We start from the raw sequence: 17,976 nt of genomic DNA, 5'->3' as shown, positions 1-17,976 counted from the left end.
GTTATCAAGACATGCTTGTTTCTCAAGGAGAAACCTGGTTTTAAAGGCCAACATCACTCAATTAGTGCTCTGAAAGACCACTATAAACCCAGCGTGCAAAGTCTGGGTTTGAGGCCAGTAGCGAGACTTGTTCACATACTCGTTCCATACTCGTTCACATTTCGTGTCAAGGCCAGCTCACTCTTTAAAGAGGAAAGCTGATTCTTAGAATTCAATTGAACAGATTTTACAAAAAACAGAGAACAGCAACATGACAAGAGCACCACGTATGTACAAACATGTTAGCGTAAGGCCAGGAAATGCAGGGAAGTACAGTATATTTTTATCATCACATCATTCCTGTGAGGTAAGTTAGGCCGAGAGTGGGATCCGTCCAAGATCAGCCAGGGCAGAGCAGGAATTTAAGCCTGTTTTCCCAGATTCTTCCTCAGTATTCTGACCACTGCACTACACTGGCACTCTATGATTTATTATATTTCTTAAAAACAAAACAGAAGTCTTTGTCAGGTTGTAGATGTCAGGGCGTCACAGAAATTTTGGGTTTCTGAGAATCGTAATTAAACATAGAGTACTACATAAATGTACTGACATGTAAGCATAAGGCCAAGGAATGCAGGGAAGCACAATATATTTTAGTCACCTAAACATCCCTGTGAGGAAGGTTAGGCTGAGAGAGTCCAAGGCCAGCCAGGGCAGAAATTTAAGCCTGCTTTCACAGGGCCTTCCTCAATATTCTGAGCACCACACTACACTGGCACTCTACGAAACATTTTATTTCTTTACAGTGTCTACATGCTGCCTTGCTCCTTGGAAATGGTGCCCAATGCAAAATTTAGTGAAGTGTATCGAGAATTGGTAGGCTTGGAAACAATGAAAAGGACTACATAACATGCGTCCTTTCAACCCTCCTGTAGCTGAAAAAATGGATTGGGGTGAGTGGAAAACATCTCACGGCACGGTTTCCAGGGGGTAGCTGAGTTCAGACTTCAAATGCCACACGCTCTGGTGTCAAACAAGCTGGTGACACAAAGAAGATGCGCTGCCGTACACAGTCCTCTTCTCACCTGCAGGATCCTGTCAGAGAAGTTTCAAGGAAAGAAAACAAAACTTGCTTATACCTATACTAGACCAGGATCGCGATCAAACACCAAAGAGTGTTTCGTATTTATCTTTTTATAACTAAAAAAGATACCACATTGTGTGCAAGCTTCTGAGAAAAACAGAAGCCTTTCTCATGTTCAATCAGAAGATCCTACACCGGGATCTTCTACATCCTTTATTAGCGCAACTTTCAGAGTTTTCTGATGATTTTAATATTCGGTTCCTGCTTGATAATCCAGATGGGAAAATAACGGAAATGGTACCTAAGTTCCTCTACAGTGCCATGGCTATACGCCCAGACAAGTGATATTCTGCACTGCTTTTGCTGCACTGTTGCCCTGCTCTTATCTGTATTTTAATTTCATTTTGTATGGAGTCTCTGTATTTAAATTTTTTTACGTGCCAATAAAGGATCTCATGAACAAGAACAATTCAGCTTTATTTTTAGTAAAAGATGTAACTGTTGAATTCTCTTTATGCTGTTTACTCTTCACCAGTCTTCTAATTATGGTACCCTCTGTCTGGTATTCTTATTTTCTTAAAGCAGTAAAGTAAGTTGTCTTTTTCGTTGTCCACTTTAAGGCACACCTTTATTTTGGGTAGTTAAAAAGTTGGCCAAGCCTGAAAAATCAGAAAAAGAATCACAAGTTCCCACATCTTGCTCTTCTGCTACAGACCAACGCAGGTATCCATCCACCTGAAACAGGCCTTTAGGGAGTCACTCACAATTCTGTGATGCCCCTCTTGGGCGACTCCCCCTTTAAAAAAAAGGCTGGCTATAGGCCTTGGCAAGAAACAGTCTGAATTTTCAGGAGCTTAACTGTATGTCAATGCAAAAGTTACTCCAGGTGTTTTGGAAATATTACCTTCGATGCCTTATAGCATACAGAACATTAATGTCTAAATTTCAGCTAAAATATATTTTCAGTTCAGGAAGAACTGAAGCGTTCCTACGTCTAGGTTACATCTGCTCGATTACCCTTTTAAGGTATTCAATTACTTGTCTAGAAGACGCTTAGTAAAGAAAAAGAATGGCAACAGTTAGCTGCTAACCATGAGATTCTCTTGCAATTTTACCTTAAAGATTCCTGCTTTTATTTGCTTAACACATGTAATACTGAAGTGCATGAAGTTTTCCATAGATAAACCTTTAAACACTGACCAGATGATAACTCAAATAAAACAAACATTATGCATCAACTGCACAATCTGTTATTAATCTATTGCAAATTTAAACTCCAACATAGCAGTACATTCTGAAAAGTTATGTGGGATAAGTTGCAGCAATTATGAACAAATAACAAATACAAGCATGAACTTTCAAGGTACACTTGTGCACGGGGGAGGGACATCTACGGGATGTGTGTGTATTGTTATTCTTACCCATAGGAGCAGCAGGAGTTAAAGCCATGCTTTGAAGCAAGGCTTCTGCTTCCCTTCTCTTCTTTTCAAGGTCAGGCTTTTCTTGTACAGCAAGAGCTTCTTTCCTCTGATCCATCTGCAAGTTTTAAAATGAAAATATTTATGTGGCAGCAGATAGTTTCAATCTCTCTCCTGAGTAAAAATAGATCCAGCCATGTTAGATGCATCTGACGAGAACTGTGATTCGCGAAAACCTAACCTACCTGACAAGGTTGGTGTGGGGACAATTTCCACCCATGGCATAACCGCAAGGTAGTGTTGTACAGTTGTTAGTGTCTTTCCCTCAGTTCTGCCAGGCTGCAAATCTTCCCCCACCCCCACACACAGGAGCTTTGGACATACTACAAACTTGTTGCAGGCAGGATTGTAGGAGGGACAGTTTTAGTGTGCAAGGACACACGGGAACTTAAACTCTCTGCTGTTCTAGCATTCTGGAAGAAAAGCAGCACTAAGAAATGCTTCCTCCATTAATGGCTGAATGAGGAGGCAGCTTGATATAATGGTTAGCGTCCAAGGACACATTGAAAATTTTCTCAGTGTTCTGCATGAAAAAGAGCATTACAAAAAGAATTTTCCTGCTCATGGCATAACAGAGAGTCAGTGTCGTACAGTGGTTAGTGTCGTTCCCTCAGTCCTGCCAGGCTGCATTTATCCCCCCCCCCCCCCGCACACACACACAGGGGATGTGCACACACTAAAAACATATTGAAGGCAGGATTTTAGGGGAGAAAGTTTTAGTTTGCAAGGAAACAAGGTACCTTAACTCACTGCTGTTCTAGCACTCATGCCTGCGTGAAGAAGAAGTGTGGTATATTAGTGTCCCAGGACAGACACTAATGCAGAATGCTAGTAGAGCAGTGAGAGAGTGTTCAGTGTCTCCCTGGACACTAACCTGCCTCTTCACAAAGTTTTGCCTGCAATAAGTTCTGAGTGCGTCCAAAGGCATACTCATGAGTGGAGGGAGCACTGATTAATGCTGCCTCTCTTACAGATTGCTAGAGCAGCAGTGAGATAAGTTTCAGGGTGTCCCTGCACACGAAAACTGTCTCTCACTGCTCTACTAGCATTCAGCATGAAAAAGAAGCATTGCAAAAAGGCTTCTCCGGCTCATGGCATAAGAGAGAGGCAGTGTGGTACAGTGGTTAGTGTCCATCCCTCACTGTCCCTCCCACAATCCTGCCTGCAGTAAGTTTTCAGTATGTCCAAACCCACTATGGGAGGGGAGAGAATTGCACCTTGGCAGAACTGAGGGAAGGACACTAACCACTGTACTACACTGCCTCTCTGTTATGACATGAGTCTTTTTGCAATGCTCCTTTTCGCGCAGAATGCTAATAGAGCAGTGAGAGAGTGTTCAGTGTCTCCCTGGACACTAACCTGCCTCTTCACAAAGTTTTGCCTGCAATATGTTCTCAGTGTGTAAAAAGGCATATTCATGAGTGGAGGGAGCACTGATTAATGCTGCCTCTCTTACAGATTGCTAGAGCAGCAGTGAGATAAGTTTCAGTGTGCCCCTGCACACTAAAACTGTCTCTCACTGCTCTACTAGCATTCAGCATGAAAAAGAAGCATTGCAAAAAGGCTTCTCCCGCTCATGGCATAAGAGACAGGCAGTGTGGTACAGTGGTTAGTGTCCTTCCCTCACTGTCCCTCCCACAATCCTGCCTGCAGTAAGTTTTCAGTATGTCCAAACCCATTATGGGAGGGGAGAGAATTGCACCGTGGCAGAACTGAGGGAAGGACACTAACCACTGTACTACACTGCCTCTCTGTTATGCCATGAGTCTTTTTGCAATGCTCTTTTTCGCGCAGAATGCTAATAGAGCAGTGAGAGAGTGTTCAGTGTCTCCCTGGACACTAACCTGCCTCTTCACAAAGTTTTGCCTGCAATAAGTTCTGAGTGCGTCCAAAGGCATACTCATGAGTGGAGGGAGCACCGATTAATGCTGCCTCTCTTACAGATTGCTAGAGCAGCAGTGAGATAAGTTTCAGTGTGCCCCTGCACACTAAAACTGTCTCTCACGGCTCTACTAGCATTCAGCATGAAAAAGAAGCATTGCAAAAAGTCTTCTCCCGCTCATGGCATAAGAGACAGGCAGTGTGGTACAGTGGTTAGTGTCCTTCCCTCACTGTCCCTCCCACAATCCTGCCTGCAGTAAGTTTTCAGTATGTCCAAACCCCCTATGGGAGGGGAGAGAATTGCACCGTGGCAGAACTGAGGGAAGGACACTAACCACTGTACTACACTGCCTCTCTGTTATGCCATGAGTCTTTTTGCAATGCTCTTTTTCGCGCAGAATGCTAATAGAGCAGTGAGAGAGTGTTCAGTGTCTCCCTGGACACTAACCTGCCTCTTCACAAAGTTTTGCCTGCAATAAGTTCTGAGTGCGTCCAAAGGCATACTCATGAGTGGAGGGAGCACCGATTAATGCTGCCTCTCTTACAGATTGCTAGAGCAGCAGTGAGATAAGTTTCAGTGTGCCCCTGCACACTAAAACTGTCTCTCACTGCTCTACTAGCATTCAGCATGAAAAAGAAGCATTGCAAAAAGGCTTCTCCTGCTCATGGCATAAGAGACAGGCAGTGTGGTACAGTGGTTAGTGTCCTTCCCTCACTGTCCCTCCCACAATCCTGCCTGCAGTAAGTTTTCAGTATGTCCAAACCCACTATGGGAGGGGAGAGAATTGCACCGTGGCAGAACTGAGGGAAGGACACTAACCACTGTACTACACTGCCTCTCTGTTATGCCATGAGTCTTTTTGCAATGCTCTTTTTCGCGCAGAATGCTAATAGAGCAGTGAGAGAGTGTTCAGTGTCTCCCTGGACACTAACCTGCCTCTTCACAAAGTTTTGCCTGCAATAAGTTCTGAGTGCGTCCAAAGGCATACTCATGAGTGGAGGGAGCACCGATTAATGCTGCCTCTCTTACAGATTGCTAGAGCAGCAGTGAGATAAGTTTCAGTGTGCCCCTGCACACTAAAACTGTCTCTCACGGCTCTACTAGCATTCAGCATGAAAAAGAAGCATTGCAAAAAGGCTTCTCCCGCTCATGGCATAAGAGACAGGCAGTGTGGTACAGTGGTTAGTGTCCTTCCCTCACTGTCCCTCCCACAATCCTGCCTGCAGTAAGTTTTCAGTATGTCCAAACCCACTATGGGAGGGGAGAGAATTGCACCTTGGCAGAACTGAGGGAAGGACACTAACCACTGTACTACACTGCCTCTCTGTTATGCCATGAGTCTTTTTGCAATGCTCCTTTTCGCGCAGAATGCTAATAGAGCAGTGAGAGAGTGTTCAGTGTCTCCCTGGACACTAACCTGCCTCTTCACAAAGTTTTGCCTGCAATATGTTCTCAGTGTGTAAAAAGGCATATTCATGAGTGGAGGGAGCACTGATTAATGCTGCCTCTCTTACAGATTGCTAGAGCAGCAGTGAGATAAGTTTCAGTGTGCCCCTGCACACTAAAACTGTCTCTCACTGCTCTACTAGCATTCAGCATGAAAAAGAAGCATTGCAAAAAGGCTTCTCCCGCTCATGGCATAAGAGACAGGCAGTGTGGTACAGTGGTTAGTGTCCTTCCCTCACTGTCCCTCCCACAATCCTGCCTGCAGTAAGTTTTCAGTATGTCCAAACCCATTATGGGAGGGGAGAGAATTGCACCGTGGCAGAACTGAGGGAAGGACACTAACCACTGTACTACACTGCCTCTCTGTTATGCCATGAGTCTTTTTGCAATGCTCTTTTTCGCGCAGAATGCTAATAGAGCAGTGAGAGAGTGTTCAGTGTCTCCCTGGACACTAACCTGCCTCTTCACAAAGTTTTGCCTGCAATAAGTTCTGAGTGCGTCCAAAGGCATACTCATGAGTGGAGGGAGCACCGATTAATGCTGCCTCTCTTACAGATTGCTAGAGGAGCAGTGAGATAAGTTTCAGTGTGCCCCTGCACACTAAAACTGTCTCTCACTGCTCTACTAGCATTCAGCATGAAAAAGAAGCATTGCAAAAAGGCTTCTCCGGCTCATGGCATAAGAGACAGGCAGTGTGGTACAGTGGTTAGTGTCCTTCCCTCACTGTCCCTCCCACAATCCTGCCTGCAGTAAGTTTTCAGTATGTCCAAACCCACTATGGGAGGGGAGAGAATTGCACCGTGGCAGAACTGAGGGAAGGACACTAACCACTGTACTACACTGCCTCTCTGTTATGCCATGAGTCTTTTTGCAATGCTCTTTTTCGCGCAGAATGCTAATAGAGCAGTGAGAGAGTGTTCAGTGTCTCCCTGGACACTAACCTGCCTCTTCACAAAGTTTTGCCTGCAATAAGTTCTGAGTGCGTCCAAAGGCATACTCATGAGTGGAGGGAGCACCGATTAATGCTGCCTCTCTTACAGATTGCTAGAGCAGCAGTGAGATAAGTTTCAGTGTGCCCCTGCACACTAAAACTGTCTCTCACGGCTCTACTAGCATTCAGCATGAAAAAGAAGCATTGCAAAAAGGCTTCTCCCGCTCATGGCATAAGAGACAGGCAGTGTGGTACAGTGGTTAGTGTCCTTCCCTCACTGTCCCTCCCACAATCCTGCCTGCAGTAAGTTTTCAGTATGTCCAAACCCACTATGGGAGGGGAGAGAATTGCACCGTGGCAGAACTGAGGGAAGGACACTAACCACTGTACTACACTGCCTCTCTGTTATGCCATGAGTCTTTTTGCAATGCTCTTTTTCGCGCAGAATGCTAATAGAGCAGTGAGAGAGTGTTCAGTGTCTCCCTGGACACTAACCTGCCTCTTCACAAAGTTTTGCCTGCAATAAGTTCTGAGTGCGTCCAAAGGCATACTCATGAGTGGAGGGAGCACTGATTAATGCTGCCTCTCTTACAGATTGCTAGAGCAGCAGTGAGATAAGTTTCAGTGTGCCCCTGCACACTAAAACTGTCTCTCACTGCTCTACTAGCATTCAGCATGAAAAAGAAGCATTGCAAAAAGGCTTCTCCCGCTCATGGCATAAGTGACAGGCAGTGTGGTACAGTGGTTAGTGTCCTTCCCTCACTGTCCCTCCCACAATCCTGCCTGCAGTAAGTTTTCAGTATGTCCAAACCCACTATGGGAGGGGAGAGAATTGCACCGTGGCAGAACTGAGGGAAGGACACTAACCACTGTACTACACTGCCTCTCTGTTATGCCATGAGTCTTTTTGCAATGCTCTTTTTCGCGCAGAATGCTAATAGAGCAGTGAGAGAGTGTTCAGTGTCTCCCTGGACACTAACCTGCCTCTTCACAAAGTTTTGCCTGCAATAAGTTCTGAGTGCGTCCAAAGGCATACTCATGAGTGGAGGGAGCACCGATTAATGCTGCCTCTCTTACAGATTGCTAGAGCAGCAGTGAGATAAGTTTCAGTGTGCCCCTGCACACTAAAACTGTCTCTCACTGCTCTACTAGCATTCAGCATGAAAAAGAAGCATTGCAAAAAGGCTTCTCCCGCTCATGGCATGAGAGAGAGGCAGTGTGGTACAGTGGTTAGTATCCTTCCCTCACTGTCCCTCCTACAATCCTGCCTGCAGTAAGTTTTCAGTATGTCCAAAGCCCCTGTGTGGGGCCGTAGAGATTCACACCCTTGCAGAACTGAGGAAAGGACACTAACCAATGAACCACACTGCCCCTGTTATACTATGAGCAGGAGAAGCCTTTTTGCAATGTTCTTTTTCATGCAGAAAGCTAGTAGAGGAGTGAGAAAATTTTCACTCTGTCCTTGGACACTAACCATTATACCACCCTGCCTCTTCACCAAGCCATCAGTAGAGTGAGCATTTATTAATACTACTTTGCTTGCAGAATGCTAGAGCTGCAGTGAGTATCTCCAAAGCCCCTATGGAGGGGGAGAGAATTGCACCGTGGCAGAACTGAGGGAAGGACACTAACCACTGTACTACACTGCCTCTCTGTTATGCCCTGAGCGCGAAAAGCCTTTTTGCGATGCTCTTTTTCATGCAGAATGCTAGTAGAGCAGTGAGAAAATGTTCAGTGTCACCTTGGACACTAACCACTATACCACACTGCCTCCTCATGGAGCCCTGAGTGGAGGGAGCATTTATTAATGCTGCTTTTCTTGCAGAATTCTAGAACATCGGTGAACTTAAACTTTACTCACTGCTGCTCTAACAATCTGCCAAAAAAGCAGCATTTATAAATGCTCCCTCCACTCATGGCTTAAAGAAGAGGCAGGGCGGTATAGTGGTTAGTGTCCAAGGACACACTGAAAATTCTCACTGTTCTACCAGCATTCTGCTTGAAAAAGAACATTGCACAAAGGCTTCTCCCACTCATGGCATAACAGAGAGGCAGTGTGGTACAGTGGTTAGTGTCCTTCCCTCAGTACTGCCAGGCTACAAATCGCCCCCCACCACCACCAATAGGGGAAGTGGACATACTACAAACTTGTTGCAGGCAGGATTGTAGGAGGGACAGTTTTAGTGTGCAAGGACACACGGGAACTTAACTCTCTGCTGTTCTAGCATTCTGGAAGAAAAGCAACACAAATAAACGCTCCCTCCACTCATGGCTTAATGAGGAGGCAGGGTTGTATAATGGTTAGCGTCCAAAGACGCATTCAAAATTTTCTCACTGCTCTACTAGCATTCAGCATGAAAAAGATCACTGCAAAAGGGCTTCCCCCACGCGTGGTGTAACAGAGAGGCACTGTGCTACAGTGGTTAGTGTCCTTCCCTCAGTCCTGCCAGGCTGCAATTATCCCCCCCCCACACATAGGGGATTTGCACACACTAAAAACATACTGAAGGCAGGATTTTAGGGGGGAAAGTTTTAGTTTGCAAGGACACAAGGAACCTTAACTCACTGCTGCTCTAGCATTCTGAAAGAAAAGCAGCATTTATAAATGCTCCCTCCACTCATGGCTTAAAGACGAGGCAGGGTGGTCTAGTGGTTAGTGCCCAAGGACACGCTGAAAATTCTCACTGTTCTACTAGCATTCTGCATGAAAAGGAAGCATTGCAAAAGGGCTTCTTCCACGCATAGCATAACAGAGAGCCAGTGCGCTACATTGGTTAGTGTCCTTCCCTCAGTTCTGCAAGGGTGTAAATCTCTGCCGGCCCCCCCACACACAGTGACTTTGAATATACTCAGAACTTGTTGCAGGCAGGATTGTAGGAGGGACAGTTTTAGTGCGCAAGAACACACAGAACCTTAACTCACTGCTGCTCTAACATTCTGCAAGAAAAGCAACACAAATAAACGCTCCCTCCACTCATGGCTTAATGAGGAGGCAGGGTTGTATAATGGTTAGCGTCCAAAGACGCATTCAAAATTTTCTCACTGCTCTACTAGCATTCAGCATGAAAAAGATCACCGCAAAAGGGCTTCCCCCACGCGTGGTGTAACAGAGAGGCACTGTGCTACAGTGGTTAGTGTCCTTCCCTCAGTCCTGCCGGGCTGCAATTATCCCCCCCCCACACACATAGGGGATTTGCACACACTAAAAACATACTGAAGGCAGGATTTTAGGGGGGAAAGTTTTAGTTTGCAAGGACACAAGGAACCTTAACTCACTGCTGTTCTAGCATTCTGAAAGAAAAGCAGCATTTATAAATGCTCCCTCCACTCATGGCTTAAAGACGAGGCAGGGTGGTCTAGTGGTTAGTGCCCAAGGACACGCTGAAAATTCTCACTGTTCTACTAGCATTCTGCATGAAAAGGAAGCATTGCAAAAGGGCTTCTTCCACGCATAGCATAACAGAGAGCCAGTGCGCTACATTGGTTAGTGTCCTTCCCTCAGTTCTGCAAGGGTGTAAATCTCTGCCCACCCCCCCACACACAGTGGCTTTGAATATACTCAGAACTTGTTGCAGGCAGGATTGTAGGAGGGACAGTTTTAGTGCGCAAGAACACACAGAACCTTAACTCACTGCTGCTCTAACATTCTGCAAGAAAAGCAACACTAATAAATGCTTCCTCCATTTATGGCTTAATGAAGAGGCAGGGTGGTATAATGGTTGGTGTTCAAGGACACTTTCAAAATTTCTCACTTTTCTACTAGCATTCTTAATGAAAAAGCTTTCCAAATAGACTTCTCCTGCTCATAGCATGACAGAGAGGCAGTGTAGTACAGTGGTTGGTGTCCTTCCTCAGTCCTGCCAGGCTGCAATTACCCACCCCCCCAGTAGGGGATGAAGAAAAGCAGCATTAGTAAATGCTCCCTCCACTCATGGCTGCATGAAGAAGAAGTGTGGTATATTAGTGTCCCAGGACAGACACTAATGCAGAATGCTAGTAGAGCAGTGAGAGAGTGTTCAGTGTCTCCTTGGACACTAACCAATATACCACCCTGCCTCTTCACAAAGTTGGGCCTGCAATAAGTTCGGAGGGTGTCCAAAGGCATACTCATGAGTGGAGGGAGCACTGATTAATGCTGCCTCTCTTACAGATTGCTAGAGCAGCAGTGAGATAAGTTTCAGTGTGCCCCTGCACACTAAAACTGTCTCTCACTGCTCTACTAGCATTCAGCATGAAAAAGAAGCATTGCAAAAAGGCTTCTCCCGCTCATGGCATAAGAGACAGGCAGTGTGGTACAGTGGTTAGTGTCCTTCCCTCACTGTCCCTCCCACAATCCTGCCTGCAGTAAGTTTTCAGCATGTCCAAAGCCCCTGTGTGGGGCCGCAGAGATTCACACCCTTGCAGAACTGAGGAAAGGACACTAACCAATGAGCCACACTGCCCCTGTTATGCCATATTCTGAGCTCTACATCTAGAGGTATGTTCCTGGATGCGTAATCGCAGGGGGCATGTGGTGCAGCCAACATAAAATTGGTCGCAGTCACATATCAGGAGATAGATGACACTAGAGGTGCTGCAGGTGGAAAAAGATCTTGAACGTCGGTGAACTTAAAGTTAACTCGCTGCTGCTCTAGCAATCTGCAAGAAAAGCAGCATTAATAAACCCTCCCTCCACTCATGGCTTAAAGAAGAGGCAGGGCGGTATAGTGGTTAGTGCCCAAGGACACACTGAACATATTCTCACTGCTCTACCAGCATTCTGCTTGAAAAAGAAGCATTGCAAAAAGGCTTCTCCCACTCATGGCATAACAGAGAGGCAGTGTGGTACAGTGGTTAGTGCCCTTCCCTCAGTACTGCCAGGCTACAAATCTCCCCCCACCACCACCAATAGGGGAAGTGGATGCACTAAAAACTTATTGCAGGCAGGATTGTAGGAGGGACAGTTTTAGCGTGCAAGGACACACGGGAACTTAACTCACTGATGTTCTAGCATTCAGTAAGAAAAGCAGCATCAATAAACGCTCCCTCCACTCATGGCTTAATGAAAAGGCCGGGTGGTATAATGGTTAGTGTCCAAAGACAAACTGAAACTTAACTCACTGCTGCTCCAGCATTCTCCAAGAGAAGCATAATTAAATGCTCCCTCCAGTCATAGATTAATGAAGGGGCAGGATGGTACAGTGGTTAGTGTCCAAGGACACACTGAAAACTATCTCACTGTTGTCCTAGAATTCTGCATGAAAAAGAGCACTGCAAAAAGTCTTTTCCCACTCACGGCATAACAGAGAGGCAGTGTTGCAAGTGGTTACTGTCCTTCCCTCATTTCTGCAAGGCTGCCAGTCTCCCCCCCCCCCCCACACACAAAATTACAGGCAGGATTGTAGGAGGGACAGTTTTGGTGTGTAAAGACACATGGGAACTTCTCAATGCTGTTCAGGCATTCTTCAAGAAAAGCAAAATCAAAAAGAGTCCAGTAGCACCTTTAAGACTAACCAATTTTATTGTAGCATAAGCTTTCGAATATCAAGTTTTCTTCGTCAGGTATCAGGTATATTGTAGCTTATGCCACAATAAAATTGATTAGTCTTAAAGGTGCTACTGGACTCTTTTTGATTTTGCTACCACAGACTAACACGGCTAACTGCATCTATGACCATTCAAAAAAAGCAGCATTAACAAACGGTCCCTCCACTCGTGGCTTAATGAAGAGGCTGGGTGGTATAACGGATAGTGTCCAAGGACACACTGAACATGCTCTCACTGCTCTACTAGCATTCTGCATGAAAAAGAGCATTGCAAAAAGGCTTCTCCTGCTCATGGCATAACAGAGAGGCAGTGTCGTAAACTGGCTAGTGGTTATAGTGCTTAGTGTCCAAGGATACACTGAAAATTTTCTCCCTGTTCTACGAGCATTCTGCATGAAAACGAGCACACAATAACTCAAATAAAACAAACATTACAGATCAACGGTACAATCTGCATTTCATCTACTGCAAATTTAAAGCACAACTTAGAAGTACATTCTGAAAAGTTATGCTGGATAAGTTGAATCAATTATGAACAAATATCAAATAAGCATGAATTAACAACCCAACTTTCAAGGTTCACTTGTGCATGGGTGAGGGACGTTTATGGGATATGTGTTCATTGTAATTCTTACCCGTAGGAGCAGCAGGAGTTAAAGCCATGCTTTGAAGCAAGGCTTCCGCTTCCCTTCTCTTCTCTTCTTTTCAAGGTCAGGCTTTTCTTGTACAGCAAGAGCTTCTTTCTTCTGATCCATCTGGAAGTTTTAAAATGAAAATATTTATGTGGCAGTAGACAGTTTCAAAGTTCACTTCCAAGCAAAAAAGTGGAAACAGAAAGAAGAACATCATCTGTATTTCACGGAGAAAGGCCTGTTCTTGAGAGACTGAGTAACTCCAGCATCCTTTCAATTATCTAGCAAGAGAAACTGGGGAGGAGGTGGAAATAGGAGACAAATGGCCTGTCCCGCCCAGATCTTGACCTCACTCGAGGGTGGAGGGATTGAGAGTAAAGACTGGACCTTAGTAGCACCAAGGCTCTAGAAATGACCTTAAAACTAAAAAGGAACAGACATTCTTTTCTATGCCTCCCGGCTTCCTTGCTTTCCCTGTCATCCCTTATAACACCCATTCAACTCTGAGAGAGAGCAAGGGATAGCACTTTAGTCTACGGTCCCTATCCTTTTTCCAAAGTATCTCTCAGAACCGTTTGGGTACATTACAGCCTTCATAGCCACAGAAAAACCCTCCTCCTAGATAATTCACTTTCGTACAGTTTGTGGAAAGCCAGGAGAACGGGAGACCCAGTGGGGTAGAGCGTTTACAGGATCTGAGAGACCCAAGTTTGAATCTTCTCTCTACCATGGAAGCTTTCTGAATGACTTTGGGCCTGGCACACTCTCAGCTTAACCTGCCTCACAGGGTTGCTGTGAGGATAAAACAAGAGTCAACAAGAACACCTTGGGGAGGAAGGCAGGGTATAAATGAAATAAAGCTATAAGAAAGGATTGCTGTACAAGGACTGCAGGCTAGTTGACTGTGCATGAGGAGTTGACTGTGCATGAGGACAGTCACGGGCTGATCTCAAAGCTACCCGCATGGCTCGGCCACTTTACTATTAAATATTGTGACCCCATGTGATATTCACATGTTCCCCCAATGCCTTCGGAATGATCTCAAGTGTAAAGCTTATTTTAAAATAAGCAGGACCTTTAAAGACAGAGTCATATCCTCCTATAGATTCTCTGCCAATGTAAGCGAAATGGGACAATCTGCTTAAAAAGGTACATGTAGAAATGGCATCTGAGACTGTGAGAGTGGGGAGACAAAAGAAGGCAAAGGAATAGAGTTGTGTAGAAAACGAAAGACTCTTTGCAGGGGGCCAGTCTCTGGCTTCAAAATTAATACCTTTGAAACTGCCGGTATGAGGTATGGGGAGGTGCCGAGAGAGAGGGAGGGAGGGAGGGAGGGAGAGAGAGATTCATTCCTGAGAAAAATGCAAGGAGGTGAGTTGCCACCATGCCATGCCGCATGATAAGTTTCCAACGCTATTTTCCTCTGGTTCAGAAATAAAGATCTTGGCTGCACAACAAAAGGTTTTTTCAAAGGAAAAGGACCTGGGGTGAGGGTGGCTAGGAGATATAATAAACAAAGCCATTACAATCTGTGCACATGGCAATCTCTGAACATGTACTTAAATCAGCCCCTTTTCAATTTTCAGCAAAAACCAGCCTGCAATAGGAGACACCCCCCCTCCATTGGACACAGTTAGTATTAGATTATGAAAACATTACAATGTAAAGCCCCACAAAAAGAGAAACTGAGCAGGAGAAAGCAGGCATGAGGATCTTAACATGCCTTTCTCCCTCTTACTATGAGAAATGTAAGGAGCGGCTTCTCATGCCAGGGGGAGGCTGAGCTTTCAGATGCCCAAAGCCTGCCGAGAGAGCAGTGCCCATCCTGTTGTAGCCACTCCAGATGAGAGAGAGGCAAAGGCAGGAGAAAAGCTTCCCATGCCAGGGGGTGAGTTTTCAGATGCCCCAAGCCTGCAGAGCCAGCACTGATCCGTCTGCCATTGCCCCTCTTCCTGGTCCCAAGTGACCCCTGCCCTCTCCAGCCCTGCCCCTGCACACCCTGTGCTTGAGCTCCTACCTCCAGACAGGCTCACATGTAGCCCAGCAATTCAAACCGCATTCAAAAGGCAAACGGCTCTAAGGCAGGGAGACAAACGTCCCAGAGAAAGCCCAGGCCCCGCCTCTCCTCTCCTACGGAGCCTGAGAGGAACCAAACTGCCTCCAGATGTGGGCGGGGCCTGCTAAGCCCACCAACTAGCAGGGAGAGAGAAAAGCTCAAACCACGTGCAGCTGCTGCTTCAGGAATTAAAGGGACAGTTTAGTGCGGTGCAGGGCTGGGAAAGCTCTTTAGCTTCTTGCCACGGCCCTGTTTCAAAAGACTGAAGGAACTGCTGCCCTCAACTTCCAGAGATCATCGCTGGCATTTTTAGACAAGCCCAGAAGCCTGTGGAGGGTGTGAGTATGTGCTGTGCCTTCCTCCCCTGGAAGGGGGAATGCTGGAATAGATTTGCTATGTTTTGAAGGAGCCCTGTCACGTCCATCATTTTGATCATGTTTCTTTACACTACAAAGAGGCATTAAATAGCATGTCAGGCTAGGATCTGGGACTCCCAAGCGGAATTCCTGGGCCAGCCACACCATCTCAGCCTAACCTACCTGACAAGGTTGGGGCGGGGACAATGGAGGACAGGCAGGGTGGTATAGTGGTTAGTGTCATAGGACACACTGAACATTTTCTCACTGCTCTACTAGCATTCTGCATGAAAAAGAGCATTGCAAAAAGACTTCTCCCACTCAAGGCATGACAGAGAGGCAGTGTGGTACAGTAGTTAGTGCCCATTCCTCAGTTCTGCCAGGCTGCAAATCGCCACCCCCCCCCACAGGGGCTTTGGACATAATAAAAACTTATTGCATTAATAAATTCTCCCTCCACTCATGGCTTAATGAAGAGGCAGGGTTGTATAGTGGTTATTGTCCAAGGAAACGTTGAAAATTCTCTCACAGTTCTACTAGCATTCTGCATGCAAAAAAACTTTTCCACCCATGGCATAACAGAAAGGTAGTGTTGTACAGTGGTTAGTGTCCTTCCCTCAGTTCTGCCAGGCTGCAAATCTCCCCCCCCCCCCACACACAGGAGCTTTGGACATACTACAAACTTGTTGCAGGCAGGATTGTAGGAGGGACAGTTTTAGTGTGCAAGGACACACGGGAACTTAAACTCTCTGCTGTTCTAGCATTCTGGAAGAAAAGCAGCACTAAGAAATTCTTCCTCCATTAATGGCTGAATGAGGAGGCAGCTTGATATAATGGTTAGCGTCCAAGGACACATTGAAAATTTTCTCAGTGTTCTGCATGAAAAAGAGCATTACAAAAAGAATTTTCCTGCTCATGGCATAACAGAGAGTCAGTGTCGTACAGTGGTTAGTGTCCTTCCCTCAGTCCTGCCAGGCTGCATTTATCCCCCCCCCCCACACACACAGGGGATGTGTGTGTGGGGGGACACACAGGGCACACACTAAAAACATACTGAAGGCAGGATTTTAGGAGAGAAAGTTTTAGTTTGCAAGGAAACAAGGAACCTTAACTCACTGCTGTTCTAGCATTCTGAAAGAAAAGCAGCATTTATAAATGCTCCCTCCACTCATGGCTTAAAGACGAGGCAGGGTGGTCTAGTGGTTAGTTAGAGCAGTGAGAAAATGTTCAGTGTCACCTTGGACACTAACCACTATACCACACTGCCTCTTCATGGAGCCCTGAGTGGAGGGAGCATTTATTAATGCTGCTTTTCTTGCAGAATTCTAGAACATCGGTGAACTTAAACTTAACTCACTGCTGCTCTAACAATCTGCCAAAAAAGCAGCATTAGTAAATGCTCCCTCCACTCATGCCTGCGTGAAGAAGAAGTGTGGTATATTAGTGTCCCAGGACAGACACTAATGCAGAATGCTAATAGAGCAGTGAGAGAGTGTTCAGTGTCTCCTTGGACACTAACCAATATACCACCCTGCCTTTTCACAAAGTTTTGCCTGCAATAAGTTCGGAGGGTGTCCAAAGGCATACTCATGAGTGGAGGGAGCATTGATTAATGCTGCCTCTCTTACAGATTGCTAGAGCAGCAGTGAGATAAGTTTCAGTGTGCCCCTGCACACTAAAACTGTCTCTCACAGCTCTACTAGCATTCAGCATGAAAAAGAAGCATTGCAAAAAGGCTTCTCCCGCTCATGGCATAAGAGACAGGCAGTGTGGTACAGTGGTTAGTGTCCTTCCCTCACTGTCCCTCCCACAATCCTGCCTGCAGTAAGTTTTCAGTATGTCCAAACCCACTATGGGAGGGGAGAGAATTGCACCGTGGCAGAACTGAGGGAAGGACACTAACCACTGTACTACACTGCCTCTCTGTTATGCCATGAGTCTTTTTGCAATGCTCTTTTTCGCGCAGAATGCTAATAGAGCAGTAAGAGAGTGTTCAGTGTCTCCCTGGACACTAACCTGCCTCTTCACAAAGTTTTGCCTGCAATATGTTCTCAGTGTGTAAAAAGGCATATTCATGAGTGGAGGGAGCACTGATTAATGCTGCCTCTCTTACAGATTGCTAGAGCAGCAGTGAGATAAGTTTCAGTGTGCCCCTGCACACTAAAACTGTCTCTCACTGCTCTACTAGCATTCAGCATGAAAAAGAAGCATTGCAAAAAGGCTTTTCCCGCTCATGGCATAAGAGAGAGGCAGTGTGGTACAGTGGTTAGTGCACTTCCCTCACTGTCCCTCCCACAATCCTGCCTGCAGTAAGTTTTCAGTATGTCCAAACCCACTATGGGAGGGGAGAGAATTGCACCGTGGCAGAACTGAGGGAAGGACACTAACCACTGTACTACACTGCCTCTCTGTTATGCCATGAGTCTTTTTGCAATGCTCTTTTTCGCGCAGAATGCTAATAGAGCAGTAAGAGAGTGTTCAGTGTCTCCCTGGACACTAACCTGCCTCTTCACAAAGTTTTGCCTGCAATATGTTCTCAGTGTGTAAAAAGGCATATTCATGAGTGGAGGGAGCACTGATTAATGCTGCCTCTCTTACAGATTGCTA

The 17,976-nt window shown here is 45.8% G+C and overlaps 1 long non-coding RNA gene across 1 annotated transcript; it reads right to left on the bottom strand.

The window, feature by feature from the left end:
- Positions 1-935: 935 nt before the first annotated feature.
- LOC129326864 (uncharacterized) lies at positions 936-15,056 on the bottom strand. The gene is made up of 4 exons (XR_008596760.1): positions 14,975-15,056; positions 12,961-13,080; positions 2,485-2,599; positions 936-1,074 (listed from the first exon to the last, which is right to left on the bottom strand). It is a non-coding gene; the product is annotated as an uncharacterized LOC129326864 (long non-coding RNA).
- Between the last annotated feature and the right edge of the window lie 2,920 nt (positions 15,057-17,976).

This window comes from Eublepharis macularius, chromosome 4 (assembly GCF_028583425.1).
Source record: "Eublepharis macularius isolate TG4126 chromosome 4, MPM_Emac_v1.0, whole genome shotgun sequence".
NCBI classification, from domain to species: Eukaryota; Metazoa; Chordata; class Lepidosauria; order Squamata; family Eublepharidae; genus Eublepharis; species Eublepharis macularius.
The sequence above is the reverse complement of the archived record's forward strand: the minus strand, read 5'-3'. Positions and strand labels throughout refer to the sequence as shown.